At 39.3% G+C, this 21,903-nt stretch overlaps 1 long non-coding RNA gene across 1 annotated transcript; it reads right to left on the bottom strand.

Annotated features, from left to right (window-relative positions):
* Positions 1 to 21,112: 21,112 nt before the first annotated feature.
* LOC127532152 (uncharacterized) lies at positions 21,113 to 21,686 on the bottom strand. Its single transcript, XR_007939417.1, has 2 exons — positions 21,638 to 21,686; positions 21,113 to 21,262 (listed from the first exon to the last, which is right to left on the bottom strand). It is a non-coding gene; the product is annotated as an uncharacterized LOC127532152 (long non-coding RNA).
* Positions 21,687 to 21,903: the final 217 nt, after the last annotated feature.

The raw sequence follows: 21,903 nt of genomic DNA, 5'->3' as shown, positions 1-21,903 counted from the left end.
AACAAATGATAAACCGCTTCACCCTTAAATGATCTAATGACAGCGGATAGCCAAATAGATAACATTTTATCCTTGTATCTACATCATTTGATATGGGGGAAAAAGATGCATTGTTTTCCACCGACTGAACTCTTCCTCAGCGGTGTAATTTTAATACATGAACTCAGTGGGTGGTGAATTCAAAGTCAGACTCAAAACCAGACTGACTGAGTCTCATTAACTCTGAACCACACAGTGGAATACAACATTTAAATTATCGTAGTGCTTGCTGCGCCTCTGCAACAGATGCTGTGGTTCAAATGAATCATGCTCATAGAGTAAATAAAGCTTTGCAACTTTTTCTGTGTCAGGACCGTCAAGCTCAAAATAGAAAAACCTTTATGGTTTTCGGAAGATTAGCTCTGTGCGGTTCAGTATGCTGCTTCATGCAGTTCTATTGATTATCTCTCTGCCCACTCCAGTCACTGCATCACAGCAAATTCCAGTCCACCTCCTCAAAAAAATGATCAGACCACTGCTTGACCTGGTTACTGTAAGTGTAATACTTGGTGCAGATTCTCAGTCTTAGATAACTCTCAGTGTTTGTCACTATTTTACTACTCCCACCTCACACATTTAGTGCACTGGCTGTTCAGAGACACTAGGGGCTGTCCAAGATACTTAACCAAGCACATGCTACATCACCTGAGTACCACCTTACTGCTGAGGAAAACACAGTCAGCTGGAAACCTTTATTTGTTGGCAAAGGCTTACAAGCCATACTGAAAGTGTGCATACGTTTCAAAAGACAAATGCAGGCTGTGGTTAAGCTGTTTGTGCCGTGAGGGTCAACTAATGTGAAAATATTACGAAATGAGAAGGAGATCTTCTGCAAGACAGTACATTTTTGATTCAGAACTAATTCATAAAATGGTGCTTTATCTGATTGCAGTTGCAGCCATCAAAACATCATTTGACGAAAAAGTTTTCTAACAGTTTTGACCCACTCTGTGAATAAACACAGGCAATGCAACTTGTCATTTAAAGGCAACCAGTAACAAAATTACACTCTCTCCTCTGAGACTCACCCACAGATGTTGGCTGAATCGCTGCAAAAGGACAGGCATTTCCCTCCAGAGATTTCTTATGAACACACTGTTTACACACTGCTAGAAGTAGTAAGAATGTCATTTTTTGCTGAAAAATGTCGATTGAATATTGATAAAATATTGATTTGAGTAATTTAGGATAGCCTTTTCTCTAAAAAAAAAAAGAGTGGAAAATAGTTCAGTGTCTGTCTCTGTAATTTATTCAAGGTGATGCTTAGAGTCTTATCTGTATTTTTATCCTGATGCATTCAAATGTGGCTGCTATCAAAAAGGCTTCAATGTGCTGCATGAGAATAGCATTGCACAGTTCTGCAAGCACAAATAGACAGGAGCCTGAGGTTTAAATCAATACATATAGTTATTAGTTAGTAGCGATTGCAATGCTAGATTTGCATATGCTGTGTGTGTTGTATTGCCCCAGTGTCTCAACAGTAAGTCTGTACTTTGGGTCCAGATAACAGGGCACAATATTTTCACTTCATTATAAAATAACAGGTTTCTTGTTAAAAATCAGAGTTCCACTTAATTTTGTTGGCAAGCCCATTAAGTGACTGTGACAACCAAGAAATGTGTCCAATCAAAAACAAACGAACAAAAAAAAAAAGTTTTCAGCTCACAGTAACTTAAGCCAAGAACTGAGTGGAAGCTGATCAGCTGTTAAATAATCACAGGTGTTCACACATGCACACAGCTTTCGGTGTTGCTGCCACTTCACAGCAGACAAAAAAATGAACTAAAGTGTTGCTTCAGTCTGCACTTAAGCTATTAACGCCCTTATGAGTCAAAGCCACCATGCTTAAAATTTTTCCTCACAAAACAGTTGACCCACCACCTCCATGCAGTGTTCTTCAAGTGTCTGATTTGACTCAGTAGACAGTGAGACAGCTGTAGTGAATGAGCTGAGGTGTATAATAAACCTCCTGCTGGTGAAGCTATAATGCAATGTCCCTTTAATTCAGACTTCTGGCCTGCACCATTCTTCACCATAAATATTCTACTCTTAAGACTTTTCTCTCCTTTTGGGACGGTAGCTATTTTGACCAAACTGCAAACATGGTACATAAAGCACCTGTCAGACAGGCACTGCCTTCTTTTTAACCGAACATCTCAGCTTCGTGTCTGAATGAGCACCCTGGTCACTTTTCCATGAAAGTCGTGACCGCAGTCTTCCTAGACTGGTCCTAAAAACATTTCTGTGTCACTTACAATGCATTACAAGTCTGAAATGCATGTCATCATATTAACAGATTGACACAAACAAAAGACAGTACTTCAGCGTATGTATGTGAAGGTATTTGAGGAAGGCTTTTCCCTATTTAAGCACCAACTTTAATGGTAAAAAACAAAACAAAAACGAAACAAAAAAACCATCACTTCACCCTACAGTTTAACATCTTTTACAAAAAGAAATGTTCATAAAACATCTGCAGGTCAGTTAGTTGGAGTCATTGTTAATGAATGTAATCCAGGTTTTGACAAAATATTAACAAGAGCTAAAGTTTGGTTTGTTGCTTCTGGCTGTTTGTACGAGTCTTTCATCTAAGTTTATCAAAAACCTACAGCATTAAACATCAGCAGGATCCACGAGTCTCCAGTGCGAGAGACTCCAGTACATTTATTCATGTAGTACAACAGCAGCAGCTTAAATAATTACTCATTCTAAATTATAAATAAATCAGGATATCAGGATAAATCAGGATCTAGCACAGTACTGTGTACTTTTCTTCACTATAGACTTGTCATTTGTGACACACAGTGCAATGCTACTGTTCAATCTTTTTTTTCCATACCTGCCATTCTCATATTGAGTCCTGAGATCCATCAGAGCTAGTGGGATATTTTTATCTTACTGTTTGCAAAGTAGCAGTTAGATTATCATCTCACACAGACAGACTTTTCAGTGTTTAGGAATAAAGTTGTGAGGAACCCCAACTCCATGTCTGAAAATGGCTTAAAAAGGCACACATCTGTGAAAATGGTCATAATAAGTGTCTCTACCTATAGTTAAGATTAGGCATTCATGTATAGATCAGAGACCACTGAGGATACATTTTGAATGAAGTATAGAACTGGGTTGAGTGCTATTTAGTGGTGAATAGCAGGCTGGGTTCCTTCGTTGTAACTTGGCCATTAAATTATAACTCTGTCTTCGTTCTAATGGAAAGCATCTAGGAGGCTTTGGCTGGGTGGAATATGGAGAGCTTTGGCTGGAGCAGGAATAGAGAAGCTGGCAAAGCTTGGCTCTCTTATTTGGATTAATATCCTCAGCACCTGCCTTTGGGGAAATTAATGGGTGTTACTGTAAGCAGCTTTCTTTCTTCCTCAAACCTTTTCTGCTGATTTCTTACTTTCTTGACCCCCTCTGCCAGCTCTTTGTACCTCTCTCTGTTGTCCTTCCCATATTTTGCCTCTGTAGATTAATTGCTCAGTGGTACCGTATGTTAAAGACTGCTGTGAGTTTCCCTACCCAGCTGTTTGAAACTTAAGCAGTCAGCAGTATTCGGCCTCTTGGTCCTCTCTTGCCACTTCTTACACACTCCCTCCTGCTTTATCCATTCCTCCTTCAAGGCATCTCCTCTCCTCTTCTGCCCTTCTCACTCATTTGTTGCTTTCTTGGCAATTTTCCTGGCTTGCACTGTCATAATGTGGCTAGTTTAAATATGTTGTTAAAAGGTACCCTTAAAAAAGCTTACATTTTCAGACTATAGCGGAAAAATGGACCGGTTCTACCATTTCTCAATGCACTTAATGAAAAATAATATTAATCTTGTAATGACAGAAAATTAGCATCATTTTGGATTCACAACTAAGCTGTTTGATTCAGTTCAAATGAATTCTGGTGTAGTTCTCCTTTTGAGTCAGTGTTGTTTTAAGTTTTGTATGTGTGTGTTTATTAAACTGAAAGCAAAGTGGACCAACCACAGGATTTTCTGATGTACTCTTTGCATGAATGGTGTACAGATGGGCGACTGATTAAAGAGAAAACCAATTTGAAGTGTCTTAATGAGGTGTTGGAGCACCAAGGGCTGCCAGAGAAGCTTCAAAGCACCTTAGTATTGATCCTCTGCTGGTTGGATGAACACCATTCTTCCAAAAAATATACTCTCATTTGGTGTTTGGATGATGATGGTGGAGAGCACTGTTAAACATGTTGGTCCAAAACCCAATATAGATGGAAAGACCACATGATTCACAACATCTTCATGCTCACCAAACCGGCAACTCGTGTCGTATGGATGGGGGCATTGTCATTCTGGAAGAGAAGACTCCCAGAGAAATATTTAATCACAGATAATGATAATCCCTCACAACAACTTTGTATTGATTTGCTGTGACCCTTTTCTCTAAGGGGACTGAATCACTTCACTTTAGGGGTCAAGCACTCAAGCCTGTTGGTGTAAACCACACATGCTCTTGCCTCCTTATCAAAAAGACTGTGAAGAATGACTCATCTGACCTTATCACTTTTTTCCACACCTTTGTAGAGCAGCACTTATGGTTTTCACACCTCTGAACCCTCAAATGTGCATTAATCTTTGCAATGAGGGGCTTATTTATCAATTTTACTATAACATCCTCTATGTAAATGTCAATTGACCATTTTGCTGACTACATTGGCATCATCATTCCCCCAAATAAGTGTTGCTTCAAGTACTTTCTTTGCTAAGCACAGGCACAAAAATTTGTGCTTCCTGATGCTATTTACTGATGTCATAGATGTAAATAAACATGTCACTTTCGTCACTGTTCCTAAGCAAACACTGACCAGCTGAACAGTCTTTGTGAGTGAAGCTTCTGTTTCCCAACAAAAAAACTCCTAAAAGTCACTTAGATGTTTTCTTCCTGCAGCTTCATATAAAATCTGAATTAGCTGGGTCTGCTCAGGATTTTTCTGCATGCTACCAAGCATGAGTGAATGTTAATTGCCTAATTGTACCATGCAGTGCACCTGCATGGAAGCATCTACTTTCATTATGTTTCTCTACCCATCTGTTCAGGTGTTTATTTTGCCACCCATCTGTGTATGTAGTCATAAGCAATGTATACATTTATACAAACCATTTGGTAACCATGAGGATGTGCATTTATTTTTGTATGATTTTCTTTGATATGTCAAAAATGAAAATGAGTTAAAGCAGATTAGAACTGAAACAATTAGTTGATTGGTCGATCAACAGAAAAATACTCAGCAATTATAAGTGACTAACTAACAATGCCAACTATTCTTAGATTCTAGCTTCTCAAATGAGAAGATTTGCTAGTTTTTTTCATATGTTCCTGTTGCCTAATTACTTTTTAGTATTTCTTTTTGGGTTGGTCAATTAAAACAAGTCATTTAAAGACGTAAGTTTGAAAAGTAGTCATGACATTAGTTGAATAATTAAAAAAAAAAAAAAGACACAATCACAGTCAACACATTAATTAAAATTAAAAATAATCATCAGTGTCAGCCCTACAACAGATGCATGTTGTGTTTGTACTCTTGTCAGTTTTTTTTAAAGGTGCTCATTAAAAAGCAGAGGAAATATAGCAACAATCCACTGAGAGTTACTATTTTTCTGTAATGTTCTGATGAACGTTGCTTCTCTCAAACCCTGTTATTATCTATGCATCATCACAACAAGAGGACAAGTTGCAGTCTGCGGGATGCTTGCAATCAGTTATTACTTTGAGCACTCTGTGACACCAGAGTAGATAAATTACCACATCAGATTCACTAAAGTACCGCATGACTTAACTGTCATTCACCTGAATTTGATTTCCAGAAGTGTGCTCATGTAGCATCGCTGATGATACAGAATGACATCACCAAAATTGTCTACAATGGATGACTTACCCTCAATGAAAATGGATTCGAGATTTACAGCACAATAACATTTACAATTTATGAGCTTGAACAACACTTAATTGAGCCCAAAGCAATCTGACAGGAGCAATAAATTTCTCGTTGTTGCCTCAGCTATTGATGAAGCAGCTTTGTTTTCCCAATGTTTTCTGCTTTGAATTAAAATCAGTTCACTCTGAGGCACTGCCGCCTTTCGGCATCTACTCATAACTGAACAACTTTCTGAAAACAGGAGCATTTTACAGAGATGCACCCACTGGTGCAAAGCAGCCAAAGCAAACTTCCACTTCAGCAGGGTCACGGTGCAGTTGTCTTCTTACCTACCGAGGACACCTTGCATGGTAAATGGCACATTCCATACTGTGACTTGTCTTACTGCTGCTGTCAGGAATAAGGAAGTGAAATGAGGCAAAGGAGGGAATGAAAGCCAGAGAGGCTTATTGAATACATAAATCACTTCCTGGATAGAGGGCATGGTGTTTCATTGCTAATGGATCTCTGGCACTGCTCTGCAAATCACAGCACACACAACCAGACATTAGGGATGCAAACAGCCTGCTTTTCTGTGAGTTTTCTCATGTCAGTTGGCATGACTTGTGTGAATCTTCCAGATTGCAAGATTACTGTGTATTTCTGTCATGCATCATGTGTCTTGAGTGAACTGCATTGAGCAAACAATACAGCTCAATTACCAAGACCTGTTGCAGAGATCTCAAATTATAGCACATGCTTGTTTACTCTAGTCTTGATAGATGGATCGTACCTGGCACAGCAGTAAATGCTCAGAAGGTTGTGTGTGATAACATTTGTCTTGTAGTGCACTTTGTGGCTCATTTTTAGTTGCGCGATTACTTTTTTTTTTTGGCTGACAATTGATGTGTATCATTAGCTCTGTAGATTATGTATGTTAAGTCTTCAGCTAACGTATTGTGCTCCATGTCAGAGCAGCTTCACTTAGGTTTCCACTTGTAAAATAAACCCGATGGGTCCAATTCATTTACTTGGCCACATGACGAAAAAATCCGGAGATGGCTTAACTTTATCCAGCTGAATATGAAATTCCATCATACTGACTGAGCTCCTGTCAGAATCTTTGGATGAGCTATATTTGCTCTCATGACTCACCATTAGCAGTTCTACAAGATTCAGCAAAAGCAAAGCAGACAAGACCATGCTTGCCAAGGAAGTGTTGCACATTTAACAACAGAAGAAATGGACATGTAGCATTAGAAAGGATGCTTACATTAGATCCATTCAATTATATGAGGAACTATAACAAGTTGGGCTTTGACTTTTCAGAAGAGGTATGTGACCTCAAAATTAACAGTACTCCAAGGAAAGTTTCCTGCTGCCCATTATGTATAAACCTGCTGTAACATGAGGGGCAATAAATGACCGAGATCCACACGCATATGTTTGATCACCTCGTTACAAACCAACGTTTTTGTGGGAAACCTCATGTCCTGGTATTCGTGTGGATGTTACTTTGACATACCACCCACCTAAACGTTGTTGCAGACCAAGCACACTCCCCTATGGCAACAGCACTCCTTAATGGCAGTGGGCTTCCTCAGGAGGACAATGTGCCTCGTTCCCAATCAACTGGTCTTCATCTGTTGCCAACCCTGTTTATTTCACCTGCCTTTAGTTTTTCCTCAGCTGACCTGTGTATACTAAGTATACTCCCTAGTTTCCCTTGACTTGTTGTGTTTAAAATGTAATCATTTTCTTGATCTTGTGCATCTCCAGCAAAACTGCAATTTGGACTACATCGATTTCCAAAGGTAGAACTGTCTGTATTCTCATATGTGATAGTGCGGTATGTAATTCTGTCCATTCACCAGCTCAGAAAATTCTAACAAAAATGGAAAATGCCACAAAAGAGAAGATTACAAGTTTTAGTACTAACAAATGGGATGGTATTTTCATCCAAATGATGACAGCAAAATACAGTACACTCGTGTAGTTTGAAAAATTAAAATGAGCTGATAAACTAGTTAGATAGGACACCGACAAGAACATTTATTATGAACATTCTTATACCTAGCAAATGTGGATTCCTATATAGAAACATTAACATTCATTGTTATTGTTGTCAGCTGCCAAGTAGTGTGCTTGTGTGGTGGCATTATAAGCCTGATGTTCATGTGAATACGTAGCACATTATGGTAGTTTTTACATATTGCATACTGCATTGTATACTACTATAGGAAATGGCAGTAGTAAACCAAATTATGCAGCACGCAGCATCCAAGAATGCCACTCCAAACAGTGCCAATGCCTTTGTTCTACCTTGTGTGTTCATCACGTTCCAGCATTTTCCTCATGTTTCCATCCCTGGTTTTTGACTTTGCCTTTTGGGCTTTTAGGATTTTGCTCTCTCCCTGCCTGGATTTGTTTGCAATGTATGACTGCTGGTCTTGCAGAAAAGACTTTGCCATTCTCAATTTTACCTTGTGTCCCGAGTCTTTCTCTGTGTCTGAGTCACTGATCTACCCCAAACTGTTACATCCTCCTCCCCTCCTCCTTCTCGCAGGGATTTTGGTTCCACACAGAATTGCAAAACAAGCAGTATTTAGGTTACTGCTCTCACCCCTGCCTCTCTCCTCTCTGGTTAAATGGGCACTTACTCAGCTCGGTGGGGGTGGCATTAATCCCTGACACTGAGCAAAGTCACCTAAAGTTCATACCTGACCAGGCAGCTTTAAAAGTCCTTGTGCATTACTTCTTAAAGCTATTGGAAACAAGAATTAAATGGATGTTATTTTCAACCAGAACCTACTTAGGCGCCTGATGCTAAAAATAAGACCAGTAAACACTATTATTAAGTCTGTTTTTTTTTCTGATTGAAGCCTAGATGCCACAGTGGTAGGAGTGTTTCGTTTGTATGCTAATGTAATCAAGGAGGCCATGTGAGTAATCCCCACAAATTCAAGTTGTCACAGTAAAACAAATGCATATGGCTGCAAGGTGATGTCTTGTGCACTGTGGTGTTTATCACTGCACTCTCTAGGCCATATTTATTCCAGAGACACCGGGGACCTAAGCACAACAAGAAACAGAGAACGTGGGCACATGTTACATAGAGGACCAGCTTTGTTTGCATCCAACATATTCAAAATCGGGCATTTATGAGGGTTATTATTATATACAGAATATAGTGGTGCCAAGCTTTTACTTTACGACCAAAAGTTCATCCTCTTTTTCAGCAATATAAACAGAAGATTTAGTTTAGTTTATAAAAGTTAAATCACAAATGTCACAGTAAATTCCCTGTTTTACATGGAAAAACCTGTTCTTTATTTCCTCAGAACTGTGCCTCGCCTGAGCTGACATCTGATCAGATTTAAAAACCACAAGTGAGAGGTTATTGCATTGCAGCATGTCTTAAATCCAGTAATAGACACTTGATTACTAGATGCTCAAATCTAGTATTGAGTAATCACCACTTCAAAGTCATCACTTGAAGTAAATCACACACACACACACACACACACACACACATGCACTTTTAGCGTTTAATGATATACAGTAACTTCTATCTTAATAGTAGCATATTGTTGTCCTCTGGTTGAGATTTTCAAGTTATTTCACCTTTGACTACGAGCATCATTGATGGTTCTTGTTCACCGTGTTTATAAATGTATCTGTTTAGTTGCTTCTAAGATTGCCTATAGCTGTAACTTCAAACTATTACAATCTTTTATCATTCTATCCTATCATTTATCATACATTAATACCTTTTTTTAATATGACTCGCCATGAGCTCTAATTGGGATTTCAGGGTCTGTTTTCTTGATGATATGACTCCAACACTTAATCCTCACTCTGAATTATTTTTTTAGATGTTCATGACAGTCTTTCCTATGATAATTGTGAAATAATGAGTCAGATTCAATCAGATGTGCACAGTTCCTGTCTTCTCCTTTTTAAAATTTGACAATGATACCGACCCCATCTGTCTTCTTTCTGTGAGAGGTGACTTTGGCTTAGTGCTGCCAGGCTTCTGATTCCTCATGTTTTACTACTGCAGTGATTGCACAAATCCCTCAGCCAGAAAAAGCTTCATTAGGAGGGAGGGAGAGTTGGTGAACTCTGACCTCATGTCCACATCTGACATGGTGCCTTCGCTCCACACTTCCACTACTTAAGAAGCCTTCAACCCCCTTTACCTTTCAGCATCACTATTCCCACTCTTTCTGTAGACCATAGCTAGACAAGCGATGGCACTTCTTTAAATCAGTTGTCGAGGTCTTTCACAAGAAGACACAGAGAAAAGGTAGCAGTTAATCTTGGACTTTGGCTGCAGGGCATGTGGTCATTAAAGATGTATGACTGGAGCTACTTCTAAAGTCTGCTATGGAGAGTCACAAATGTGTTTAATTTTCTTTTGTGGCCTGCTTTAGCTGTGGGAGAATTAGTGGGGTATTTTGTGCATTGCTATTTTCTAATCAGATTAGTTCATGTGTGCTGTGTCTTTTCTAGAGCCAAAATGTTTGCCAGTGACTTAGGCTACGCCATGTGTTGCAGAGTCACTTATTTTTCTTGCCGCTGACTGTTTGGGGTCATTGTCATATGCTGCAGACTGGGACAATCAGACATCTTTTTGTCGTTCCTGGATGAGAATCTAAACATCCTAAAACATTTGCATAGAACTGCATATCAAATAGTGTAGAATTTGCTTATGAAATGACTATAATTAGAGTGTTGTATGAAGTAAATGCCAAAAAAAGTATGAATACACCAGAACCTATTTTCCTACATTATTGTCAGCTAGTGTTTTTACAAATGGAAATGTGTGGTAAAAGGACAACCTTTTGTTGTGTTACTCCACTGTGCACCACTAAAAGACCATTGTTAATGCCCACAAATGAACATCTGTGGTGCCAACCCTTGTGTTGGAAAACCTTTCTTTTGTGCAACCTCAGTTTTGTAAAAAGCATTTCCCACATTCTCGAACTTCAGCAGATGGACTTGTGTGAATGGAGCTGGAGGGAGCAACACCGGGAGCCTTTCCTGTCCATCATGTCCCTTAATTAACTTGTGGATATTGAGCAAAAAGACCATGTAAATGTACTGGCTCTCACCCTTTTTGCCTCTCTGGAACGATGGCTCTCTCATGCTGGTAATTTGATTTGACTGAAAAAGCAGCTATATGCAATGAGTTATCTGCCCGTGATGCTCTTTATTGATGGATTCTAGCCACGCTGCTGGTCTTTCAAAACATATTTGTATTTTTGCAAGCTTAACATTCACTTTGCTCTTTAATTTCTATAGACACAAAAGCACGAAAGAAATAATACCAGACAATACCTGACATTTCAGGGCTGTCAGAGTGTGAGCCTGATTAGTGCAGCCGTTGCAAGGACACATACAGTTATCAGCTCTTTTCAGGATTCTAGTTTTGTTTTGAGTAGGTGCTTCAACGTTTGTCAAAAACAAAGGTCTGAAAGACTTTTAGGGAGAAGATGAATTACTTTAGAGAATTCATGTTTCAATTACTAGCATGCATTTCTTTGGCTTCCTATATTTGTTTACAGTTTCAAAAATTAAAATATGGTACTGCATGCAGATTGAATGTAAAATTGTAGAAATGTATTTAAACCTGCAGAAATCTTCCTGTGTCCAAACTCAGAACATTGCCTGAAGTGTTAGTTTCTTTCTGTGTTTACGTATTTCAAAAATGGTTGATGATGTCCAGGTTTTTGTAAACCACTATCAAATCCCCAATGTCAAATCCACTCCACGCCTCTGACTTTTTCTTAGCCTTGTGCACATTTTGTTACCGGATAAGTAATAAGAGAGATGGCATTTTACCGATAACCACTAGAGTCATTTCAAAGTTTTGATTACCAATCTACAGCCTGTAGAGCCAGATGTGTTTGGTTCTTAACGCCTGAATGAGGCTATTAGTCTTGAATGGAGTTTTTTATGAGATGTTTTTCACAGCAAGACATCCTTCTACGATGACCTTCATGTCAGGTTTAGAGGATTTCTTCATATCTGACAAAATGAAGTGAGTGAGTTACAGTAAAAAAAATAAAATAAAATAACTGACATCTCAGTGAAAGAAAATGTTGTTGACATAGTGGGCTTATTTTTAAAACGTGGTTAGTAATCCCATATGTTTACTGCCTGTGGTCTTATCCTTGTGGTCACTGAGTGCGACAGTAAATTGACAGTGACAAGGAGTGACAAGGTCCTCTGCTGACTATGACTATGACTGTATCTTCCCTGGAGAAAAGCAGTGCTATTGCACTATGATCATTGCTATATGTATAAATGAGTCCATTTTGCCATTTTGCTTGTAAGGTGTTTTGCCATGTAAGAGATGTGCTTCCCATTGAAGTGGCAATTCTACGCCTGGCTGACTCTGCCTCTCTTTCAAATGCAACTTCCATCTAAACCGAACTAAAACGAAAAAGAGCTTTGATCCCTTATGGGTGCATTATTTATGTCGTGGACTAATTCTTTCATTTCTTTTCCTTTTTCTTCTGTGTGTGTGTGTGTGAGAGAAAAAAATATTTCAGCTTAACAGCATGTGTATTGTGTTCCTGTCTGAACAGTTCCAAAATATTCACCATCTCTCGGTACAATAACATTTCGGCTAGCCCAGGTTCAGTGAGGCAGAGATTTGAACAATACGTGGCCTCTTTCCATAAGGGGAGGAATGATTTCTAATTCCGAGAGAGCCTACAGCTTGGAAATTGCAGCTCTATCACACCACCACCCTTGTTGGTGAATACTGACAAGCCCATATCTTACACTCAAACAAACTGACATTGCTGAATAGTGCAGAGAGGGAAGGATGTAGATATGAGAGATTTGTTGTACCCCATTGTATTGCAGAAATGGGAGGACACCGCTGTGTCCTTGTGGAGCTCCTAAGGACTGCATATTAAATGTCATTGCCCCTTAATCATCCACTACATCCTGGTGCAAGCTCTTTATGTGCTGTCGCTTTCCATCCAGGGACAATGGACTGTTTTAAAGTCCCCTTCAGCCTCTGTGTAAGCATATGGTGCTAAATAGGGAGACTTCAGATGGATCCTGAGTTGCTGCGAGTGAATAACAAGTCAGGACCATGACACCATGTTTATTAACAAGTGTACTTACACATGCACACAAGCACACACATACATGATGTCTTACTCTACAGGTAAATGTATGTAGAAGTCCATTTTCCAGCTATGTAAAGTCTTAAAAACTACTACTTTTGGTTGAAATATTATTTACACTGTCAGTACACAGCATTAACTGCTAGATTCCATGATTTACACCCAGACTGCATTTTAAGTAATTCAATGCATCCTATTAAAACCACAACCATTCCATATAGATTTGTTAGTGATCACTGAAACACACCAAGTGCAGTTATGCATACATGAGAACAGGAAACAGCAAGACCAATGGACTGTTTTTATGTGATATATAATAAAAGTCAGGCAAAACTGATTTAATTTTTTTTAAAGTTGGTTATATTTCTTTTGGCTATTGTGTTTGTTTTTGTTTGCCCCTTGATTTCGTGTTCAGTAATATCTAGTCTTTTTCAACTATTTAATTCCTGCTTTTCAGTCTCTGCTTACAGTAATATCTTCAATACATTAAAATATTCCTTCATGCACTTATTCTAAGTTTTCATAATAAGTGCGCTAAATAGTAGTGGAACTGCTTTCAATGGACACATTTTACATGCAAATATCGTATAGTTCATATCAGTTTCTCTCAATATTTAGACTCTTGTGTGATTAAGTATAGAAGACCGGGTAAGGTTGTGATTTGTGTTTGTGGAACCCATCACTGACTCGCTGTTTATTATGGCACTAACTACTAATTATGGTTATGAAATGTCAGAGCTAATCATTCTTTGAACCCCATAAATATACAGAATCTTTTAAATGCCTTTCTTTTCAGCTGGAACGTTGCACCACTCTAACACAGTGGTTTATGAATTACTTAATGATATACTCTGTGAATAGGACTAAAATGCATTGTTGTCGTCTGTGTGGTTTCTTGGGGAGCTGAAATTTTGTCATGCAGTCCAAACAAATTCAGTATAGGTGAATAAAAGTCAGAAGATTGAATTTGCTGGTCTTTCCTGATATGCTAAACCCCTAACAGACTTGTGCATCGTTGCAATCTGAGTTACTCCGTGACCCTGAAAAGGATAAACAATATGCAGAAGAAGAATCCTTTTCTCTGTTACTTTAAGGTGGGTCTAGTTTTCTTTGTTTATAACATGATGTAGAGGGTGTTGAACACAGACTATAGCAACTACCCCCTTTGGATTTACTATGCAAGAGTTTTGAAACCTCTGTTTTACCAAATATCCAATGACAAATATGCACCTGGCTGAATATATGTGTGTGTCTCATGTTTTGAATCTGACGAAGACATAGTACAGTTGAAACATTAGCAGGTTTGTACAATAAGGCCGTGAGTTGAGTTGTGTGCTCCAACCCCCTTTCCGTAAAACTTAGGATTATTTTTATGACTGATTAAGATGATTTTTTTCTATTATTATTACCTTGGTACGTCAATAAACAAACAAAAAATGATTTGAAAATTGGCATTACAATTTTGCAGAGGAGGTACGGGAATCTTCAGATGACTTCAACCAAAGTTTGATTATTACTCCGCCAAGGGATGCAGCAGAGTTACACATGTGGACAAAATTGTTGGTACCCCTCAGTTAAAGAAGGAAAAACCCACAATTCTCACTGAAATCACTTGAAACTCACAAAAGTAACAATAAATAAAAATTTATTGAAAATTAAATAATCAAAATCAGCCATCACTTTTGAATTGTTGATTAACATAATTATTTAAAAAAACAAACTAATGAAATAGGGCTGGACAAAAATGATGGTACCCATAACTTAATATTTTGTTGCACAACCTTTTGAGGCAATCACTGCAATTAAACGATTTCTGTATTTGTCAATGAGCGTTCTGCAGCTGTCAACAGGTATTTTGGCCCACTCCTCATGAGCAAACAGCTCCAGTTGTCTCAGGTTTGATGGGTGTCTTCTCCAAATGGCATGTTTCAGCTCCTTCCACGTATGTTCAATGGGATTCAGATCTGGGCTCATAGAAGGCCACTTTAGAATAGTCCAACGCTTTTCTCTCAGCCATTCTTGGGTGTTTTTGGCTGTGTGTTTTGGATCGTTGTCCTGTTGGAAGACCCATGACCTGCGACTGAGACCAAGCTTTCTGACACTAGGCAGCACATTTCTCTCCAGAATGCCTTGATAGTCTTCAGATTTCATCGTACCTCGCACACTTTCAAGACACCCTGTGCCAGATGCAGCAAAGCAGCCCCAAAACATTACTGAGCCTCCTCCATGTTTCACCGTAGGGACAGTGTTCTTTTCTTCGTATGCTTGGTTTTTGAGTCTATGAACATAGAGTTGATGTGTCTTACCAAAAAGCTCCAGTTTGGTCTCATCTGTCCAAAGGACATTCTCCCAGAAGCTTTGTGGCTTGTCAACATGCATTTTTGCAAATTCCAGTCTCGCTTTTTTATGAGTTTTTTTCAGCAGTGGTGTCCTGCTTGATTGTCTCCCATGAAGTCCACTTTGGCTCAAACAACGACGAATGGTGCGATCTGACACTGATGTACCTTGGCCTTGGAGTTCACCTTTAATTTCTTTGGAGGTTGCTCTGGGCTCTTTGGATACAATTCGAACGATCCGTCTCTTCAATTTGTCATCAATTTTCCTCTTGCGGCCACGTCCAGGGAGGTTGGCTACTGTCCCGTGGGTCTTGAACTTCTGAATAATATGAGCCACTGTTGTCACAGGAACTTCAAGCTGTTTAGAGATGGTCTTATAGCCTTTACCTTTAAGATGTTTGTCTATAATTTTTTTTCGGACGTCCTGGGACAATTCTCTCCTTCGCTTTCTGTTGTCCATGTTCAGTGTGGTACACATCTTTTCACCAAACAGCAGGGTGACTACTTGTCTCCCTTTAAATAGGCAGACTGACTGATTATGAGTTTGGAAACACCTGTGATGTCAATTAAATGACACACCTGAGTTAATCATGTCACTCTGGTCAAATAGTTTTCAATCTTTTATAGAGGTACCATCATTTTTGTCCAGGCCTGTTTCATTAGTTTTTTTTTTTTTAAATAATTATGTTAATCAACAATTCAAAAGTAATGGCTGTTTTTGATTATTTAATTTTCAATAAATTTTTATTTATTGTTACTTTTGTGAGTTTCAAGTGATTTCAGTGAGAATTGTGGGTTTTTCCTTCTTTAACTGAGGGGTACCAACAATTTTGTCCACGTGTGTATGTGACAATCGGCGTATGTTTGTCTGTGAATCTGTCTGTCACTGTGAAACATTATTTAAAAACAGACAAACGGATTTGGATGAAATTTTCAGGGGAAGTCAGAATTGACACAAGGACCACCTCATTAAATTCTCACGGTGATGTGGCTTATAATCTGGATCCATGGCTTTGATAAGGATTTTCCATTGCAAGATAGTCCTGCCAGCGTGGGGTTGCTGTAACCATAGCCGTCAGCCTTATTTTGAACACAAATTCACCTTTTTGTCCTTCACTCCTTTCTTCAGGAAACACCGTAAGAGCTTGTCCCTATTCCAGCTAGGTGCTTCTAAGTTTCTATGCATCCTTTGCTAGACAGGAACAGCGTGTAACCGTTTTAATTCATCTTTAAGTGAATTTTCGGACTTTCTGCAGACAGCGTCTTCGTCATGTCCAGAAACCATTTCTTAGATAAACACTTGCTGTACTGATAGATTAGTGATAAAAATAAAAGCCTGTAACATTTAAAAATATGCCTTAAAAATAAAAGCATGGAGGAACGGTTATTTTAACACTAGCTAAAAAAACAAAGGCTTACAATAACTGATAAACTGATCAACAGAACTTTATAAGAGCAATTTGCACACAATTCAGGATCCATACATAACGTACATATGCATAACACAAGCCTGTGCTCAGCACAAAGTCATTTTTTATTAAAAATTTCATCCGTCGGAAATGATACGTCGACTGAGCAGCCTTGTCGGAGTACAGCACGCTCTAAGTGCTTTTCTAGTTTAGTAGGAAATAACACAAAACGTCATAGTTTGGTATGTCATTCAAAATGTCACCAAAAACGTCATAGTTAATATGTCGTCAAAAATGTCACAAAATGTCATAGTTTAGTATGTTGTCTAAATTGTACAAAAAAGTCATAGCTTAGTATGTCGTTCAAAATGTTGGAGAAAAAGGTGCCCAGGTAGTTCAACTGGTTGAGAGGATGACTCATAAAGAGGACTCTGTCAGAGATGCATGTTTGATTCCAGCTCATGGCCCTTGACTGCAGGTCTTCCCTGCTGTCCTGACTTCCTCTCTGCTTACCTATTGAATAAAACCAAAAAAATAACTTAAGAAAAACATCATTGGATGTCGTCCGAAATGTGGAAAAAATGTCATAGTTTAGTATGTCGTTCAAAACATCACGAAAACATCACAGTTTAGTATGTCATCCAAAATGTGGAAAAAACATCATAGTTTAGTATGTTGTCCAAAATGTCACAAAAATGTCATAGTTTAGTATGTCGTCCAAAATGTGGAAAAAACGTCATAGTTTAGTATGTTGTCCAAAATGTCACAAAAACATCATAGCTGAGCATGTCATCCAGAAAGTGACAAAAACGTCATAGTTTAGTCTGTTGTGCAAAATGTCAGAAAATTGCCTGGGTGCCCGTATAGCTCAACGGGTTAAGCGGGTGAGCTGTGTACAGAGGCTGGTCTCCGATGCAGCAGCCCGGGTTCAAATCCTGCCTACAGCCGTTTGCTGCATGTCTTCTCTCCATTTCCTTTCTGCCTTCACTGCCGCTGTCAAAAAAAAGATAATTCTCGTAGTTCAGTATGTCACAAAAACATTGTAGTTTAGCATGTCGTGCAAAGTGCCACAAAAACATCATCCAAAAAGTGATAGAAACGTAAAAGTTGAGTATGTCGTCCAAAATGTGGAAAAACGTCATGTTTTAGTGGGTCGTCAAAAATGTGGAATAAAGCGTCAAAATTTAGTATGCCGTCCAAAATGTGGAAAAAACGTCATAGTTTAGTATGTCATCCAAAAAGTGACAAAAAGGTCATAGTTTAGTATGTCGTGCAAAAAGTGACAAAAATGTAAAAGTTTAGAATGTCGTCCAAAATGTGGAAAAAATGTCATAGTTTAGTATGTCGTCCAAAAAGTGACAAAAAGGTCATAATTTAGTATGTTGTCCAAAATGTGGAAAAAAAATGTCATAGTTTAGTATGTCGTCCAAAAAGTGACAAAAAGTCATAGTTTAGTATGTTATGCAAAATGTCATGAAATTGTTTGGGTGCCGTATAGCTCAACGGGTTAAGTGGGTGATCCATGTACAGGGGCTGGTCTCCTACGCTGCGGCCTAGATTCAATTCCTTCCTGCGGCCCTTTGCTGCATGTCTTCTCCCCATTTCCTGTCTACCCTCACTGCTGCTATCAAAAAAAGGAGAAAATTCTTGTAGTTTAGTATGTCACAAAAACATCTTAGTTTTGCATGTTGGCAAAAAGTGACAAAAATGTCATAGTGTAGTATATGGTCCAAAATTTGACAAAAACGTCAGTTTGTATGTTGTCAAAAATGTGGAAAAAGCGTCAAAATTTAGTATGTCGTCCAAATTATGGAAAAAATGTCATATTTTAATAGGTCGTCAAAAATGTGGAATAAAGCGTCATAATTTAGTATGTCATCCAAAATGTGGAAAAAACAGCATATTTTAGTATGTTGTCCAAAATGTCACAAAAACATCATAGCTTAGCATGTCATCCAGAAAGTGACAAAAAGGTCATAGTTTAGTATGTTGTGCAAAATGTCAGAAAATTGCCTGGGTACCCGTATAGCTCAACGGGTTAAGCGGGTGAGCTGTGTACAGGGGCTGGTCTCCGACACAGCGGCCCGGGTTCGAATCCTGCCTGCAGCCATTTGCTGCATGTCTTCTACCCATTTTCTGTCAACCTTCACTGCCGCTGTCAAAAAAGGCAAAAAAAAAAGAAAATTCTCGTAGTTTAGTATGCCATCCAAAAAGTGACAAAAAGGTTATAGTTTAAAATGTCACAAAAACATCATCCAAAAAGTGACAAAAACGTAGAAGTATGCCATCCAAAATGTGGAAAAAAACATCATAGTTTAGTATGTCATCCAAAACGTCACAAAAACATCATCGTGTAGTATGCCCAAAAGAGACAAAAAGGTCATAGTTTAGTATGTTGTGTAAAATATCAGAAAATTGTCTGGGTGCCCGTATAGCTCAACGGGTGAAGCGGGTTACCCATATACAGAGGCTGGTCCCTGACGCAGCGGCCTGGGTTCGATTCTTGCCTGTGGCCCTTTGCTGCATGTCTTCTACCCATTTTCTGTCAACCTTCACTGCCGCTGTCAAAAAAGGCAAAAAAAAAAAGAAAATTCTCGTAGTTTAGTATGCCATCCAAAAAGTGACAAAAAGGTTATAGTTTAAAATGTCACAAAAACATCATCCAAAAAGTGACAAAAACGTAGAAGTATGCCATCCAAAATGTGGAAAAAAACATCATAGTTTAGTATGTCATCCAAAACGTCACAAAAACATCATCGTGTAGTATGCCCAAAAGAGACAAAAAGGTCATAGTTTAGTATGTTGTGTAAAATATCAGAAAATTGTCTGGGTGCCCGTATAGCTCAACGGGTGAAGCGGGTTACCCATATACAGAGGCTGGTCCCTGACGCAGCGGCCTGGGTTCGATTCTTGCCTGTGGCCCTTTGCTGCATGTCTTCTCTCCATTTCCTTTCTACCTTCACTGCCGCTGTTGAAAAAAGGCAAAAAAAGATAATTCTCGTAGTTCAAAATGTCACAAAAACATCATCCAAAAAGTGACAAAAACGTGAAAGTTTAGAATGTCGTCCAAAATGTGGAAAAAATGTCATAGTTGAGTATGTTGTCCAAAATCTCTCAAAAATGTCATAGTTTAGTATGTCATCAAAAATGTGGAAAAACATCATATTTTAGTGGGTCGTCAAAAATGTGGAATAAAGCGTCATATTTTAGTATGTTGTCCAAAATGTGACAAAAACGTCATAGTTTAGTATGTTGTGCAAAATGTCAGAAAATTGCCTGGGTACCCGTATAGCTCAACGGGTTAAGCGGGTGAGCTGTGTACAGGGGCTGGTCTCCACTGCAGCGGCCCGGGTTCAAATCCTGCCTACAGCCGTTTGCTGCATGTCTTCTACCCATTTTCTGTCAACCTTCACTGCCGCTGTCAAAAAAAGAAAATTTTCGTAGTTTAGTATGCCATCCAAAAAGTGACAAAAAGGTTATAGTTTAAAATGTCACAAAAACATAAAAGTTTAGTATGCCGTCCAAAATGTGGAAAAAACATCATAGTTTAGTGTGTCACAAAAACATCATCGTGTAGCATGTCCAAAAAGAAACAAAAAGGTCATAGTTTCGTATGTTGTGCAAAATATCAGAAAATTATCTCGGTGCCCGTATGCTCAATGGGTGAAGCAGGTTACCCATATACAGAGGATGGTCCCCGACGCAGCGGCCTGGGTTCAATTCTTGCCTGCAGCCCTTTGCTGCATGTCTTCTCCCCATTTCCTTTCGACCTTCACTGCCGCTGTCGAGAAAAAGGCAAAAAAAAGACAATTCTCGTAGTTCAGTACGTCATCCAAAATGTCACAAAAACATCGTAGTTTAGCATGTCGTCCAGTAAGTGACAAAAAAGTCTTAGTTTAGAATGTCGTGCAAAGTGCCACAAAAACATCATCCAAAAAGTGACAAAAATGTAAAAGTTTAGTATGTCGTTCAAAATGTGGAAAAACGTCATATTTTAGTGGGTCGTCAAAAATGTGGAAAAAGCGTCATAATTTAGTATGTTGTCCAAAATGTGGAAAAAAATGTCATAGTTTAGCATGTCGTCCAAAAAGGGACAAAAAGGTCATAGTTTAGTATGTTGTCTAAAACATGACAAAAACATCATAATTTAGTATCCATCCATCCATACACCGCTTTATCCTCATTAGGGTCGCGGGGGGAGCTGGAGCCTATCCCAGCTGACTCGGGCGAAGGCAGGGGACACCCAGGACAGGTCGCCAGTCTGTCGCAGGGCTACATACACAGACGAACACTCACACTCACATTCACACCTACGGGCAATTTAGAGTACTCAATTAACCTCAGCATATTTTTGGACTGTGGGAGGAAGCCGGAGTACCCGGAGAAAACCCACGCATGCTCAGGGAGAACATGCAAACTCCATGCAGAAAGATCCCAGGCCCACCCCGGGATTCGAACCAGGGATCTTCTTGCTGCAAAGCAAAAGTGCTAACCACTACGCCACTGAGCAGCCCATAATTTAGTATCCATCCATCCTCTATACACCGCTTTATCCTCATTAGGGTCGCGGGGGGTGCTGGAGTCTATCCCAGCTGACTCGGGCGAAGGCAGGGGACACCCAGGACAGGTCGCCAGTCTGTCACAGGGCTACATACACAGACAAACAATCACACTCGCATTCACACCTACGGACAATTTAGAGTACTCAATTAACCTCAGCATGTTTTTGGACTGTGGGAGGAAGCCGGAGTACCCGGAGAAAACCCACGCATGCTCAGGGAGAACATGCAAACTCCATGCAGAAAGATCCCAGGCCCACCCCAGGATTCGAACCAGGGACCTTCTTGCTGCAAGGCGAAAGTGCTAACCACTACTCCACTGAGCAGCCCATAATTTAGTATGTCATCCAAAAAGTGACAAAAAGTCATAGTTTAGTATGTTATGCAAAATGTCATGAAATTGTTTGGGTGCCGTATAGCTCAACAGGTTAAGTGGGTAATCAGTGTACAGGGGCTGGTCTCCTACGCAGCGGCCCGGGTTCGATTCCTCCCTGCGGCCCTTTGCTGCATGTCCTCTCCCCACTTCCTGTCTGCCTTCACTGCCACT

This window comes from Acanthochromis polyacanthus, chromosome 2 (genome assembly GCF_021347895.1).
Source record: "Acanthochromis polyacanthus isolate Apoly-LR-REF ecotype Palm Island chromosome 2, KAUST_Apoly_ChrSc, whole genome shotgun sequence".
Lineage (NCBI taxonomy): Eukaryota > Metazoa > Chordata > Actinopteri > Pomacentridae > Acanthochromis > Acanthochromis polyacanthus.
This window is presented reverse-complemented; position numbering and strand designations above follow the sequence as displayed.